This window comes from Octopus bimaculoides, chromosome 16, assembly GCF_046866305.1.
Source record: "Octopus bimaculoides isolate indiv1 chromosome 16, ASM4686630v1, whole genome shotgun sequence".
NCBI classification, from domain to species: Eukaryota; Metazoa; Mollusca; class Cephalopoda; order Octopoda; family Octopodidae; genus Octopus; species Octopus bimaculoides.
The window spans coordinates 6,690,791-6,708,974 of NC_142943.1; the positions used below are offsets into that span (position 1 = coordinate 6,690,791).

The 18,184-nt window shown below is 40.2% G+C and overlaps 1 long non-coding RNA gene across 2 annotated transcripts in view; it reads left to right on the plus strand.

Moving 5' to 3' along the window:
• LOC128249681 (uncharacterized) overlaps positions 1–18,184 on the plus strand; it is a 68,012-nt gene that overhangs the window by 41,932 nt on the left and 7,896 nt on the right. Inside the window, exon 1 of one of the 2 annotated variants that reach the window (XR_008265795.2) lies at positions 1–3,357. This exon is cut by the window's left edge and continues 807 nt beyond it. The exons of the other annotated variant lie outside the window; for it this stretch is intronic. This is a non-coding gene — a long non-coding RNA (uncharacterized LOC128249681). The remainder of the gene's footprint in view (positions 3,358–18,184) is intronic. 2 annotated transcript variants of the gene reach the window in all.

The following is an 18,184-nucleotide window of genomic DNA, read 5'->3' on the forward strand; positions in this document are numbered from 1 at the left end:
GATTTAACGTTTCGGAAAGAGTACTTCTTCAAGTTAAACTTGACAGGAGTGAAGAAGAAGCACAGTAAAGTTTTACGTCTTCTGGCGTCTGAGGAGGTGGATGCAATATTGAAATAGAAGGACTTTGGTCAACACAGATTATCTAACGTCTCTGTTCTTTTCTCAAGATAGATGGATATGATTTGAAGGAGATTTGGCTGTTATTTCTTGCACATCAGTAGCTATGCAAATGTTGATCTTTGCCTCGTCTTTGTTAAAAGGGTCTAGAGGAACCAAAAAGAAATAAAAGCTAGCAAAATATTCCAGACTTTTCTCCACTGTTGAGCCAATTTTACTTGTTTTTTCTAAGTTCGTATATAGGAGAGTCTAGATATAATCATTTACATCATGTACAATCTGGCGGAATCGTTAGCACACTGGACAAAGTACTTTGCGAAATTTCATCCGCTTTACGTTCAAATTTTACGTGTCGCAGTTGTTAATGTCTTTGCTTCTCCTCCTTTGGGGTCCATCAAATAAGTACCTGTTGAGTACTAGAGTCGATGTAATCGACTAGGCCTCCCCCACCTCCCCTACAATTTCAGGCCTTGTGCCTATAGTACAAAAACTTATTTACTAAACAATCAGAGAAGCACTTTGAACACAGAACGTGGTGATTCACAGCTCAGACTGACGAACCACGACCTAGCACTTGCGATCTTTATCGTACCCACCAAACCCACCTTCCTTATTAAAAAGCTAATTCAAGCAATTGAGGTCAGTTTGCATTCATAGGTTCGTAGTTCTTTTCTCATTTAACTTGTATTAATAATTGGTTAATTAGTTATGTTTTCTGATTCAGTATTCGATTAATTTGTCTGGTGTTGAATGGAAATTTAATTGAATTCTATCACAAGGGGTGCATCCAGCAAAAAGTGGGGAATGTCCTGCTGTGAATACATGAAGTTCACTCTGTGTGGCTGTCGCTGTTGTTGTTGTTGGCCCTCCGTCGCTTGCGACGACGACGAGGGTTCCAGTTGATCCGATCAACGGAACAGCCTGCTCGTGAAATTAACGTGCAAGTGGCTGAGCACTCCACAGACACGTGTACCCTTAACGTAGTTCTCGGGGAGATTCAGCGTGACACAGTGTGACAAGGCTTCAGTTCTTGCTAAGCCCTGTAAAAGAACTCGGAAGGCTGGGCCTCCAGCGAGGCCTTACGTAACCTTAAAGCTAGGAACTTTCCAGCACCCCCCTCGTATATATAATCAGCTTCTTTCAATTTCCATCCACCATATTCACTCACAAGGCATTGATCAGCCCGGAGCTATAATAGGTGACACATGTCCACGATTCAGTCCTTCCGCGCAGTAGGACTGAACGTGAAATTTCATGGTTACCGAGCGAGCACCTTAACCACACAGCCACCCTTGTACCTAAGCACAATTAACTTGCGGAAACGTTTGTATTTCGATTAGGCGCATGCGTGGCTCTGTGGTTAAGAATTTTTTTTTTTTTTGCAAACACCATGGTTCCAGGTTCAAACAAACATGGTTTCACTCCCGAGCAGATGCCACACAAAGATATCACATTTTCTTTTTTTGTTTGTGTGTTCGTTTATTTGATAGGAATTGTGACTGAGAGTTTTCTTATCCATTTGGCGTCTTGGCCAAAGAATTTTTTTTTTTTCAATCTTTTTGCAGGCTTAGGAATTTATCCGTATCACATTACCGGATATATTTTGGTTTTGTTCCTCGTAATCTTTTCAGTGTGTTTGTGAGAGAGAAAGAGAGAGGGGGGATGGAAGAGAGAAAGAGAGAGAGAGAGAGAGAGAGAGAGAGAGAGAGAGAGAGCTAGAGAGAGAGAGAGAGAGAGAGAGCTAGAGAGAGAGAGAGAGAGAGAGCTAGAGAGAGAGATAGAGAGAGAGCTAGAGAGAGAGAGAGAGAGAGAGCTAGAGAGAGAGAGAGAGAGAGAGAGCTAGAGAGAGAGAGAGAGAGAGAGAGAGCGAAAGAATTGGCAATTTATTGGTCTTTAGCAGCTGTGCAAGATTCCTTGCCTCTTAGCTTTAAACTCCTTCTGCATCGTTCAGTTGTGTGTGTGTGTGTGTGTGTGTGTGTGTGTGTGTGTGTGTGTGTGTGTGTTTGTGTGTACATCTATAAGTATATATGTATGTATATACATATATATATGCGTGTGTGTGTATGTATGTATATACATATATATATGCGTGTGTGTGTATGTATGTATATATACATGTGTGTGTGTATAATCTAAACAATATAGGTAAGACATGTAGCTGTTCATACACGTTGTTGTTCACATCTACCGAGGTTCACCTACGCCACTGCTAATGTTCACAGACGCTAGTATTCACTCACAAGGCTGTTCACAACCATTGCCGTACGCATACATCCACCTATGCCCTTCGTACAGCAACAAACACCATTTTTCTATTAACCAGAGAAACACAAAGTGATTTATCATAAACGACAGAGATACGTTACACAATAACTATTTAGATCTTTAATTGTTTTAAGTTCAAACCCCACTAAAGTCACTTTGCCTCTAGTGGTTCTTCCACAGTCAATAACATAATTACCAGTAAGCTTCTCGAACCAATACAATTCAAAAATATTTTAGCAAACCTGAAAATTACACAATATTTTTTGCTTTATTCCAAATGATAGATTGGCCAGGGAAATAATGTTACGAAAAATTAGCGCCACGCTCTTTTTTTTTTTTTTTCAATTTTTATTTTTCATATTTTATCTTATTTATTTATTTGTTTGTTGTCACTTTACAACAAAGTTATGGAAGAATCTCCATTCTTTCGTTTTGAAATGACGATCACATCTCAGAATCTACAGAATATAATCCCCATTAACCCATTTCTCAAAATGGTTTTGAAGAATGTCGTCTGCCAAATTTGTCACGGCTATGGTACAAGGTTGCAGCAAAAATCGATAGATGGACAGATAATTGAGGTATTCTTTGTGAAAAGGTTGTAATTAAACAGATATTTGCTCATTCCTGGAATTCCTCAAACAATTCAAACATTCCTTTGGGGAAGAAGAGAGAACTGTTCTTTGTGAAGCCACAGAGATGCCAAAAAAGGTAAAGCAAAGCAAAGGGGGAACCTATATGTGATTGTTTATTATAGATCTACTTGATCACGGCTGACCTAGGGCTAAATAACAGCCACAAGAGAAAATTGCGTCACAAGGGAAGATCTACAAGTTCTTCCATTCCTATTTGGAAAGGAGAAGTTCAGAATTATTTCGAGGAAATAATCTCAATTCTATGGTAAGAAAGAAAATTCCTCGACAGCCATGATCGTATAACCGAACTGGTTAGTACGGACCCGTAGAACATCCACAGGTAATAAATGTTCAATTTTGTAGATAATTACTTACAGCAATCTGCATTGAAAAGGATCAATTGAATAAAATACATGTTCCCACTTACCATTCAACAAATAATAAAATTTACATGCAAACATGTATACATATGTGTGCGTGTGTGTGTATATATATATATATATATATATATATATATATATATATATATATATATATATATATATATATATATATATATATATATATATATATATATATATATGTATGTATGTATGTATGTATGTATGTAGGTAGGTAGGTATTCAGTAAACTAAATGACCTGTCAATGTTTCAAGTAAATTTCGATAACGAAGGGACATGGCATCTAATGGCTTTTGACGTGCATGTCAGGGAACGGACAGACATAGAAATTAAGACAACTGTGAACTAATATAAGTAGATACTGTTTCATTAGGATTTTTGTTTCTTGGTTCTTTCTTGGCTATGAAACTTTTCTTCTTCCATTCGCATTGTTGGAAATCTGTACATTCACATGTAAAACTGCTTCAGGAAACGTAACAGAAAAATCCCAGCCAAGCGATTGAGTTTGGCAATTATATAGCGGAGAATTATCTGCTCTGTAAGAAGGGGAAAAAATTCCCATAGTTGAACGACGGCATTTCTTGCAAAAGAAGATCAATTGCTACCATTTTGAGAAAGAAAAAAATTTCAACTTGCTATAAAACAAACAGATCACGTTTTTCCCACGATCGTTCACATTCCGAATGCGTACACATTCCATCATCGTCACTATCATCATAAGCACCGGTGATGTATGTCAAACCCTGCAAGACAATTACGACAGAGAAAGCTTTAAATATAGCCGTCTTCTAGTTTCTTTTACGTTTCTCGGATTTAATGTGATAAATATTTCAGGTAAAAAAAAATTCCGTTAAATTAACAAGCAAACGAGAAAACTATTTATTGTGTCTAAATTTGTTTGTTCTCCGTTGTGGCAGCCACAACAGATTTCTCTTTAATTTTAACACTGCTTATTAAACCGATTAAATTTACATATAATTATATAGCAATTTCATTTATAGCTTATTATCGGTCTGTGGAGGCGCAATGGCCCAGTGGTTAGGGCAGCGGACTCGCGGTCATAGGATCGCGGTTTCGATTCCCAGGCCGGGCGTTGTGAGTGTTTATTGAACGAAAACACCTAAAGCTCCACGAGGCTTCGGCAGGGGATGGTGGCGAACCCTGCTGTACTCTGTCACCACAACTTTCTCTCACTCTTACTTCCTGTTTCTGTTGTGCCTGTAATTCAAAGAGTCAGCCTTGTCACACTGTGTCACACTGAATATCCCCTAGAACTACGTTAAGGGTACACGTGTCTGTGGAGTGCTCAGCCACTTACACGTTAATTTCAAGAGCAGGCTGTTCCGTTGATCGGATCAACTGGAACCCTCGGCGTCGTAACCGACGGAGTGCCAACAACAATATTATCGGTCTACTAATTTACTAAGGGGAGCTGAACAGCAGGTCTTCAAAGTAGTACCCATCCTGCATGGCTCTTAATTTCTTACACTCTAGCGGGGCGGGGCAGGCTGCATCCAGGTCATGATCCTTGGATACCCCTCTGCCGCCGCATTCTGGGGTACAGTTTGCTTTGCAGTCAGAACTTTCCTGGCTGGTCAAGGTACCCCAGGTAAAGGTACTGCGGATGCCATAACGACCTCCGTCGGAGACACTGGTTCAACATAGAATGAATTATTCCTACTGGCGGTCATACACACACACAAACACACTCACCGAATCGTATGGTCTTGAGTTCGATTTTTGGCGGTGCGTTGCGTCCTTGAGCGAGACACTTTATTTTTCTGTTGCTCCAGTCCACTCAGCTAGCGAAAATAAGTAATATCTATTTTTAAAAGGACCAGCCTTGTCACATTCTGTGCCGCGCTGAATCTCCCCGAGAACAACGTAAAGGGTACGCGTGTCTGTGGAGTACTCAGCCACTTGTACGTTCCTTTCATGAGCTGGTTGTTCCGCTGATCGGATCAACTGGGATCCTCGTCGTCGCAACCGACGGAGAACCAGATAGATAGTTATAAACGTATTCTTTTATTCTTTTACGCGTTTCAGCCATGCGGTCATGCTGGAGCAGCACCTTATGTTTATATATTCTTTTATTCTTTTATTTGTTTCAATCATTTGACTGCAGCCATGCTGGAGCACCGCCTTAAAGAAATCGAACCCAGGATTTATTCTTTGTAAGCCTAGTATTCATTCTATCGGTCGCTTTTGCCGAACTGCTAGATTACGTGGACGTAAGCACACCAACATCGGTTGCCAAGTGACGGTGGTGGGGACAAACAGACACAAAACCACACATACCACACATAGATGTATACTTATCGTCAACCAAATCCACTCACAAGGCTTTGGTTAGCCCGAGGCTATAGAAGAAGACACTTGCCCAAGGTGCCGCACAGCGGGACTGAACCCGGAACAACGTGGTTGAGAAGCAAGTTTCTTATAACAGCCGGCGAGCTGGCAGAAACGTTAGCACGTCGGGCGAAAGGCTTAGCGGTATTTCGTGTCTTTACGTTCTGAGTTCAAATTCCGCCGAGGTCGACTTTACCTTTCATCCTTTTGGGGTCGATAAATTAAGTACCAGCCGCGTACTGGGGTCCAGCTAATCGACTGGCTCCCTCCCCCAAAATTTCAGGCCTTGTGCCTTGAGTAGAAAAGAATATATATGCTTATGCGAGAGGTATATCCACATACCTACATACATTTCATGTTACAACGTACGCGCGTGCGCACACACACTCATATCCACGTACAGAGAAAGAGGGGGGAGAAAGAGAGAGAGAGTGGTAGAGAAAGAATGAGAGAAAGGGGGAGAAACATATACGTATACACGCGCTTACATCAACGGGTATGCGTACGGGTATATGTATGTTTGTACGGCGCGTATATCCACGCATTTTCATACACGCGCACGCACACACATTCACACATACACATACAGAACGGTACCCATACACTCACTCCTCCGCGACAAACTCACACACACACACACACACGCACAAATACTCACACACACACACACAAACACTCACACACACACACACACACACAAACTCGCACATACACACACAAACACACACACACAGCCAAACTCACACACATGCACACAAACGAACTCACACACATAAGGACACACAGATACACACACTGGCACAGGCACACACACACACACAGACAAACTCTCACACACACACACACACACACACAGACAAACTCTCTCTCACACACACACACACACACGCACGCACACACAGCCATTCACTTCCCGCGCTTCCAGTCGAATGGGGTTTTTCTCTCGTAAAACTTTCTGTGATTACATTTCACCATTCTTCTTCCTAGCGAAGTTGTGCCATTAATAGTTACCACCACCACTACCACCACCACCACTACCACTCTTTCTGCTACCTCTACTATCACCATCACTACTCCTACAACCACCACCACCTCCTCACTGTTCTACCGCTACTATTATTACTACTACCACCATTACCACTACATCCACCGTAACCACTTCTACCTCTACTACCATTACTACAAACTACCTGTCCTACACCACAGCTAACCGACACTGCTATCACATTTACTTGACTACTACCACCGCTACCACTACATTCACTACCACCACCACCACCACTACTACTGCTACTACTATTACTACTATAGTACTACTACTGCAACCACCACCACGACCACACCCCAAACCACTACCACCACTACTACTATAGTACTACTACTGCAACCGCCACCACTACCACACCCCAAACCACTACCACCACCACTACTATAGTACCACTACTGCAACCGCCACCACTACCACACCCCAAACCACTACTACCACTACTACTATAGTACTACTACTGCAACCACCACCACTACCACACCCTAAACCACTACAACCACTACTACTATAGTACTACTACTGCAACCACCACCACTACTACTATAGTACCACTACTGCAACTGCCACCACTACCACACCCCAAACCACTACTACCACTACTACTATAGTACTACTACTGCAACCACCACCACTACCACACCCCAAACCACTACTACCACTACTACTATAGTACTACTACTGCAACCACCACCACTACCACCACCACTACCACACACCCAAACCACTACCACTACCACCACCACCACTACTACTACTACTACTACTGTTACTGGGTACATCATTGCCGCAACTGTTATTTATTCTTGCTATATAATAACTACAACCGCCACTACCACAACACGCCACCACCGCTACCAACACCGTCACGATACCACTAGCACCATATTACATAAATACTACCACCGCCGCTATCACCACCACCACCACTACCAACACCACTACCACCACTATTACTACCGCTGCCATCGCTACCACCATCACTACCTCTTTCATTATTTCTCATATTAACACTATACTACTACCAATACTAACTTAACACTGTCCCACTACCACTGCAACCCAAACTATCATTGTACCACCACCACCGCCGCCGCCGCCGCTACTAACATCGTCACTGTAACACTTTAGTTATTTCTTATATCCCTGCGGTACTACCACCATACCACAGCAATGCTACCACTAGCCCCACCACTGTCACAATCATACCACCGCCGCTACTAACACCATCACCGTACCACTAGCACCACCACCACCACCACCGCTACTAGCACCATCACGCTAAACTCCCGCCATCAGTGCTACCGCCACCACGATCACGGTCACACTATCGCTACCACTCTACTACTCCAACCTGTACTGCTACCGTAATTCTAATACTACAATACTACGTCCCTAGCCACCTCTGTACCTTTCCCGCCATTTCTATCACTGCTGCTGAAAACGTTACGATTATTATTACCAGTGTACCGCCACCACTACCACCACTACTACCACCGAGACTGTATCACCATCACCAAACCATTACTACTAGTGTACCACTACTCCAGTGCCACTGCGACGACCACTGCTACCTACGCTGCACAACCACTCCCGTTACTACTGCTACCCCCACCAATACCACCATTATTACTACTACTGCTACTTCGATTACCACCAACATCACTACCTCTACCACCACCACTACTACTACCACCACCACAAGCATCAATGCTGCCGTCGCCGCCACTATCACCACCACCTCCACAACTGCTATTACCACTACCTCCGCTACTATCACCACCAATAACACCCCTCCTACCCAAACTTTCATCACTGCCACCACCATCAAACCACCACCACCACCATCAAACCACCACCACCACCACCACCGAACTACCACTCCACTGCCATTACCTTCGACCCTATCAGTGTACCGCCACCACTACCATCGCCACTGTACCATCATACCACTTCCATTACCGACGCCAACACCATCACCAACTCTACCTCCACCATAGATGGAAAGACAAAGAGATAGTAGAGATGGGCAACATGAGAGAGAGAGAGAGAGAGAGAGAGAGAGAGAGAGAGAGAGAGAGAGAGAGAGAGAGAGAGAGAGAGAGAAAGAAAGGACCGAGCCGAGAGTGACGTCGCTTCCCGCTGACGCGCGGAAGAAGAAAAAAATATTACATAAAAAGCGTAAAAACAAAGGCTAAAAATGAAAAGATAAAAAATGAAAAATCTGTAGTGGCAGCCATTTTGTATGTTACTTTCTCTTGCTGTCTCTCATCTCTTTTCTCATTTGTTTATGGTGAAGGAATTCGGTTTCAAGAATGATAGGAACGCCACTGCATTCCGATCGACATACATCGTTCTGTTTCCAAAATATTCCTTGATATATTTATCTATTTATGTATTTATTGAGAAGGGGTAGGCAGCAAGATTTACTTACCTATCTTTTTGCGGTGGTGTCACTTACTGAAAAGTTAGTTAACATACTTTGAGGGGTTTCCGCCCGTTTTGTCTTTCTTTTTTGTGTGTGTGTGTGTGTGTGGTGGGGGGAGTGAATGGAAATTTTTTTTGTTCAGGTGTAATTTATATGGCCGTGTAGTCAAGCAAACTGGTTTCAGTTTCACTCCCACTGCACGGTACATTGGGCAAGTATCAGAGTGAATTTCGTAGACGGAAGCTGTGCGTTCAGTCCCACTGTGTGGCACCTTGGCCAAGTGTCTTCAACTATAGTCTCGGGAAGACCAAAGCCTTGCGAGTGGATTTGGTAGACGGAAACTGAAAGAAGCCCGTCGTATATATATATATCTGTATATATTTATGTGAGTGTCCGTGTTTGTCGCCACGCCATCGCTCGACAACCGATGTTGATGTGTTTACGTCTCCGTAACTTAGCGGTTCGGGAAAAGAGATCGATAAGATAAGTACTACAAATATATAAAAATATTATCATCCTTATACCACCCATTGCCACGAAAAATAACTATTATACAATATTCACAAGAACAAAGGAAAAAATAACCTTAGAAAGCGATTTCTTCGACTAAAAAAAACTTTTTAAGGCGGTACTCCAGCATGGCCGCTGTCAAATGACTGAAACAAGTAGAAGAATATATATGTTTCCGGTTGAAGTGTTTCCGGTGCATTGATAGAGAGGGAAGATTTGGTATTTCGGGTTTATATTTCTGGGACATTGGTCTAGGGGTTTGCTTACGGGAATTTTTCCTAGTCATGGGATCCCAAATTTATTACCTGTGCACCGTTAGTCTGTCCCTCAAGGATAAACTACTTATATATATATATATATATATATATATATATATATATATATATATATATATATATATATATATATATATATATATATATATATATATATATATATATATATATATATATATATATATATATATATATATATATATATATATATATATATATATATATATATATATATATATATATATATATGCGCAGGAGTAGCTGTGTGGTAAGTAGCTTGCTAACCAACCACATGGTTCTGGGTTCAATCCCATAGCGTGGCACCTTGGGCAAGTGTTTTCTACTATAGCCTCGGGCCGGCCAAAGCCCTGTGAGTGGATTTGATAGACAGAAACTGAAAGAAGCCCGTCGCATATATATGTATATATACATATATATACGTCGTATATACGTGTGTATGTATATGTTTGCGTATCTGTATTTGTCCTCCCCACCATCGCTTGACAACCGATGCTGGTGTGTTTACGTCCCCGCAACTTAGCGATTCTGCAAAAGAGACCGATAGAATAAGTACTAGGCTTACAAAGAACAAGTCCTGGGGTCGATTTGGTCGACTGAAGGCGGTGCTCCAGAGTAAAAGAATATAAGAATATATATATATATATATATATATGTGTTTGTATGTATGTATGTGTATATATATATATATATATATATATATATATATATATATATATATATATATAAATATATATATATATATATATATTTATGTATGTATGTATTTATATATATGTATGTATATGTATATATATGTATGTGTGTGTGTGTGTGTGTGTGTGTGTGTGCGCGCGCGTGTAATAGAACACAAGATCCATATCTTGATTCCAGTTCGCAACAGAAGCTGTTTCTATTCCTATTTCGCTCTCTTACATTTACTCAGAAATCCTTTGGGAGTGATATGAACGCAAAGTCATTTCATATTCTGTTTCATGAAGAAAAATAAAAACAACAGCTAAAAACAAAAAACAAAAAAACAACAACAACAGCCTTGTCTTTATGTTAAAAATCAATATACTTTGAAATATTTCGCTGTTTGCACTGTTATCTCAGCATTTATTTTGTATCAACATTTCGCAACTTCACTAAACTGCAGCGAATCCATTTTCTTCTACGAAGATAAATAATGAAAAACTCATTCCCTTGTCATTTCCACAATATCTGTGATCGTTTGGTCCTCTTTCCCCCACTTTCAATTTACATGGTTTTCTGCTTATGCTTAAGAGAAAAAAAATCAATAATTTCTCTCCAAAATATTATCAGCGTTTCTTAAACCAATATAAATTTTCTCAGCATCTCTTCTGCGATATACTGTTAGCATTTCTGGCACCGGTTGATTGTTTCTCTATCTGCCGATCTCAATACGCTAAACCAATCATTTATAGAGATGGCAGAATCGTTAGAACCTCTGCCGAGATTCCGTATGCTGCTTGTACTGGCGCTTTTCGCTGTGAGTTCGAATCATGTCACGGTCAATTTTTCGTTTTATTTTTTCTGGGGTTGCTTTTCGTCCTTTCGGGGTCGATAAATTAAGTACTAGTTACGCACTGGTGTCGATGTAATCGACTTAATCCCTTTGTCTGTCCTTGTTTGTCCCCTCTATGTTTAGCCCCTTGTGAGCAATAAAGAAATAAGAAACACAGGTTGGCTATGATAATCCTCTTGGCAACATGGGTTAACTTAAATTCTTCTGAAAATCCATTTGGAAGTTTGGATTGATTGACTAAGCAGTGCCTTTACGAATATTCCACTTGAAAACATGGGTTGATTAACAGACTCCTAACGATCTACTTGAGAATTTGGCATAAATTAAAAGGATCCTAGCGATCTAGTTGAGAGAACTTATGACGTAACAGATGAGAACAGGATGAGAAACGCTTGCAAGATTGGTTGATGACTGGCATTTAAATTAGAGCAGATGAACGTTGTTGTGGCATCGTGAAATGAAGCTAGTATTACCGACTTGAATAAATCATGAAATCTGGTCATGTCGCAGAAATTTGGTTCCGAGAGAGAACCAAAATAAATCTGAAGTGACTAACACGATAATTTTAAAATTTAATTAGAAATAATTTAATTCGTGTCTGTTTGTATCCTGTTTACTAATTGAAGCTATGATATTGTCGACCTATTTAATTAATGTCTTGTGAAGGCGTGTGGCATAACGGCTTGAGAGTGTCTGGCTCACGACTGTTAAAGCGGTGGAATCGATTGGTTCAAGCCTGACTGTGTGGTAAGAAGCTTGCTTCCCAACCACATGGTTCCGGGTTCGGTCAAACTGCGTAGCACTTTGGGCAAGTGTCTTCTGCTTTAGCCTCGACCCAACCAAAGCGTTGTGAGTAGATGTGGTAGATGAAAACTGAAAGAAGCCCGTCGTACATAAACATTATATATGCGTGTGCGCGGGCGCGTGTCTTTGACAATCGGTATTGGTTTACGTCCCCATAACTTAGCGGTTCGGCAAAAGTCACCGATAGACAAGGCTTAAAAATAAAAAGTACTGGGGTCAATTCATTTGCTGTAATTTCCCTGTTCTTCAAAAGAATTTGAGATGCAAATGAAAAGAATTCAACAAGAAATCGAAACCAAATTATCAGTTCGATTCCTAGAAAATCTTTGTTCTTCTCTTTTGAGATCCTAAATCGAATATCCACATCCATTATGGAACCTTAACTACAATGTCCACCTCCATTACGGAACCTTAAATGGAATGTCTATTTTTTATCGTGGGGTTTTATACTACCAGTTTGATCTTGCGGGTGCACGTCTTTCTTATGTTCGAAAGCAAAGGAAGCGAACCTGCAACCGGGGATTCGTATTGTTCATATTAATTTGTACTTGACCACAACACACGGCTACCATTGGTGAAGTGTAGCTGATCCAATCGGGAATCGAAACTACGCCATTTACTGAATACGTGGTCTTGAGTATTCTACTATAGGGTAGTCAATACCTCGTAGTACTGCATATTCTACAACATGAATTTGAGTATAGTATCACGTGGTATTGAATAGCGCGCCACGTGATTCTGGTTATATCACGCAATATTGAGTATGTGTCACGTGGTATTGAATATTGTATCATGTGGTATCAGGTATAATAAATATCATTTGACATTGAAGATCATATTATACATTTGTATTGCTGAGCATGGTGCCATGTGACATTGCATCACGTGGTACTGAGTATGGTATCGTGTGGCATTGGGCAATATATTGCATTATCACACTGTGTTGAGTGTGGGGCTGAGTATTATATGACGTCATCACACAATTTTGGTGTTTTCAATCAGAATTTTCTATAATCAATTGTCCTCTTGTCTAAAATAAACTTGAGAATTTTAATTAAAAAAAATTTCGTCTGTGTTTAATTGAAAACAATATATTGATCTGCATCGGGAATAGCTGGGTCAATAACTAGGCCAGGCTGACAGTTGTAATGATTTCTTTATTAATTAAAATACCAATGACCTTCACAATGGCAAAAGGTCACACAGATAACTAGCTGGACTGTGCCGTGGCTATGACTTGAAACTGCAACCAGGAGCGGGTCCTGGTCTGGGAGTTCCGGGGTTTTGGGGAGTATGGGCCCATCCCTTAGCCACAATTGCTCCCAGATCTCTGACCCGGAGTAGTAGTATCTGTCAGGGTCCTAGCTGTTGGTTAATTTTCATATTAGGGGCTGCGTACCTATGCATATGATGACTGGATCCGGTAGACTCTACGGAAGAAATCTTCATATCTCAGCGGAAGGTAAAACGGCTGCAGCAAAGCATTATGGGATGCAGAGAACAAAATGAGACAAGTAAGACATCTTGGTCATACACTGTATCCGTCTCAATGCCCAGTCGGCAATTTCTATGTCTGACTGTTACCATCTTCGTGCCTAAACCAGCGAACCAATATTCACGACACTTTGCATACAAGTTACACTAACATCCAATTCAATAAATAGGCTAATTGGATTTCAATAAAAATCTGTATTGGGCCCCCTAGGGAGGGGTCTGTAGCACATGTTTACAAATCAGCTACAATAAGCTACGACACGCGACAACCCCAGCTACAATATGCAGACTACTTGTCAATGTATTTGTAAATCTATCTATTTATCTAATTTATTTTTACTCGGATGCATATTCGTTTGTTAAAATAATATAGGGACATTCCTTATTCACCCACTAATCAAATTAATAGTTTGTAATACCTATTTTTAGCAATAAACTTTTACCATAAAGGTTAATAGAATATTTAATGGCTTAATTGCACCTAACTGATTCTAAAATTTATATATCGACACAGGATTGGGGATAGGAATGGGAGCGGAACTAAAGCAGGAACTGAATAAGGAATGGGAGGGGGCATGAAACAGTGTGATGGGAATGGGAACTGGAAATAACCCCCGCTTTTCCGGGTATTACCGGGTAATTCAGAAAGTATATATATATATATATATTGCCGATACTGACGTCAGTATTGACAATTCACGATCGAAATTTTTCAGACGCTTCTGGTCCCTGTTAGTGTATGTTTTCATTCATGTGCGTTAACTACAACATTAGAGCAGTTTAGCTCTTATTTCTAGCAATGTAGGTGTTTCTTAACACCCTAGTCACATTTAGTAACAATTATAGTCCTCCTTCTTGGTGAAACATTGCAAACTGCTCTTTATATTAATTATATATAAATGTATTTATATATATGGGAGAATTTACGAAAAAAACAACAGACGAGGACAGGTGGTGTAAACAACAAAAGGATGTATTAGTTTAACGCTCGAGAATAAGAAAGTCTGCGCAGGCGTGGCTGTATGTAAAAACCCAACTGCATGGTACAGGGTTCAGTCACACTGGGCGAGTGTCTTCTACGATAGCCTCGGGCCGACCAAAGCCTTATCATTGGATTGTATGTAGAGGATCAATTAAGAATTTGCGTTCTCTTCCCAAGATCCCAAGGTCAGCCATACTTCACTCCAGACGGGTTGGTATTAATCCTGTTGCTCCAATAACAATAGGTATCAAGCTGAAAGTCTGTCTTAGATACCGGATTTGCAAACTCCTTATCAATTGTATGTCATTATTCAGTTTATTTCAAGATTTCTTGCCAATAGAGTAAGAGCCGGTTTCTAACCTAGATCCAATTCCCCCTTCATTGAACTTTCAACAACATCAACAGGGTACTTTTGTATGTATGTATATGTGCAGATTTGTGTATTTTGTTTTATGAATGTATTCTCGTGCACGTAGTTACATGTCTAAACATTCTCATATATAAATGATAAACTTCTGGAAAGTTTTACAGATTTTTCCACTTCCAGTGATGTACGCATGCATACATTAACGTATATTAACTATTAACATTAATCACGTCTCACCCTCCCCCACTGCTACAACTATTAATTATGTACCACAACTAATTAAGTTCTATTGGCGCCAACGTGACATCTCCACCAGCACCACCCTCACACAACCAACATCGCCGCCACCATCACACCACCACCACCACCACCACCGCTACTAAATCAGTGTGTACTTTACCGCTAGTATCATTACTAACAGTGAAACACTTTGTCTGGCCTTTACCCTTCCATTCGTGGCCATCACCATTAGCACACAGGCCCTCCAAATAATACTAACTAGACCAATAGTTCCAACGATCTCTTATGTAACTGACATGTTTGTTTGGCAAAGAATGTGATGTTTACTTTCAGCACAACAACAACAACAATAACACCACCACCACCAACAACAACAACAACAACAACAACAACAACAACTACAACAACAGCAGCAGCAGCAGCAGTAAGAAGCAGCGAAATGAACAACAAGCTACTATCAACAACAACAGCTGGCTTGTGATGTTAATGTTGATATCTCACGCATAACTAACGATGACTATGATGATGATGACGAAGATGATGACGATGATGATGTTGGTGATGGTGATGGTGATGGTGATGGTGATGGTGATGGTGAGGGATGGGGTGAGGCAGTGCCAGAAGCGGGGCCGGTATAGGTGGTGATGGACATTCCGCGAAACCAAAATATGACTGCAGTCACCGTTGGTAATAAATAAATAAATAAAGAAAGAAAGAAAGAAAGAAAGAAAGAAAGAAAGAAAGAAAGAAGAAGAAGAAGAAGAAGAAGAAGAAGAAGAAGAAGAAGAAGAAGAAGAAGAAAAAGAACAAGTAAAAGAAAGAATCCTTGAGCTAAAAATATCTTTTGGCAACTGTATCGTTTTATTCTTGTAAATTCTCAACAAGGTAGATTGTTTGATTAAGTTCTTTTTTTCTTTCTTTCTCAAGGCCGTTCGCCAATGTTTTAGTAATTTACTTACCTACAAACATTATACATATATATGTGTGTGTGTGTGTATATATATATATATATATATATATATATATATATATATACATACGTACACACCTACAGACATATATGTGTATGTATATTTGTATGCATGTACTATATAAACATCACACATATATATCTATATTTAGACGTAGTTCACGTGTGTGTGTATGTATGTGTGTGTGTATGTACAAGACTTCTGATGATTTATTTTTCAACATAGTCTCTCTCGATGGCTGAACACCTTCTCCAGCGGTGCTGAAGCGCCATTATCCTGGCGTAGAGGAACTCTTTTGTTTGGGACTCCAAGAAACTTCCTACAACATCTATGACGTGATTGTCACTGGTAAAATGGTGACCAGCCAGGGCTTTTTTTCATTTGGGGGAATAGATGAAAGTCAGAGGGGGGCTTAGTCTGGTGAATAAGGTTGATGGGGAACAAGTTCGTGTCCACAATCACGAATTGTTGCCATTTACCATTCTTCTTCATTATAAGATTCGTGTTCACCATCGCGTAGAACACTTCCAGTCCCACCTGAGTTGGTGGACTCTGCCAGTGTCCTTCCTCTCATTGACTGAGTTCAAAAGTGAGTTTAAACAATTGCTAGTCCTCTTTTGGCAGCTGAACTCCAGTCCCTCTCATCACAAGGATTTCGCTATTTTTATCTCTGTTCTATAAATACTTCGGTGACCGTTGTTCCGCTAAACTCTCTTCTCTTAGCGTTACTAATTAAGTGATTCACCTTCCTGCTAATTCTCATTCATTCATTATAATTGTCCCTCTTCTTGTTTCTGTGACAAATAATGTCTCTCGTCTCTTACTTGTTTCAGTCATTAGACGGTGGCCATGCTGGGGCACCACCCTGAAGAACTTTTAATCGCGCGAATCGACCCCCAGTACTAATTTTTTATTATTAACCTGGTACTTATACTATCGATCGAGCGGTGCTGGAAAACACACACACACACACACATATGTGTGTGTGTGTACACGAAGAGGTTCTTTCAGTTTCCGTCGACCAAATCCACTGACAAAACTTTGATCGCCCGAGGCTATAGTAGAAGACACATATCCAAGGTGCCACTCAGTGGAACTGAACCCGGAACCAAGTGGTAGGGAAGCAAACTTCTTACCATACAGTCACATAGTCTAAACTATTCTAAATCTTGTCTTAAATACTTTAAAGTTTTTAGAAAGAGCTTTTCATAAGCCCTTTAGCGTTCAGATTACTCTGTCAAATGTAATGCTTGTTTATTCAAATTGTTTATGAATTAGTCACGATCAAGCAGATTACCAACAACGATTATTTGTAACTTTGTGAATTCTTTTACATACTGACATGAAATGTTGTCAGTAGGTGTTTAAATCCCGATGATTTACAATCATCATTTAATGTACACAGTATTTAATATACGAGCTACAAATAGTTTCTTGTCACGGAGACACTGACATTAGACAGATTTATATTAAGTGTCTCGTGTCTCCAAGCAATCTTCTGTTCACTATTTTGTATTTTCAACAGAATCAAGAAATATGTATTCGTGTTCTGTTTATTTTTTATTTTTTTGCATTTATTTCATAATGCTTATTGAAATAGTTTGCTAAATTTGAAGGGTCTCTACCTAAATCTTCACATCTTTTCTCTTCCTCACAGCAAAGAAATATCTCAAAAAGGTTTGTCAATCCACTTCGTGGTCTCAGACCGTGTTGCTCTAATATTTTGAATGGCGTTCTGAAGGGCTTCATGTCTT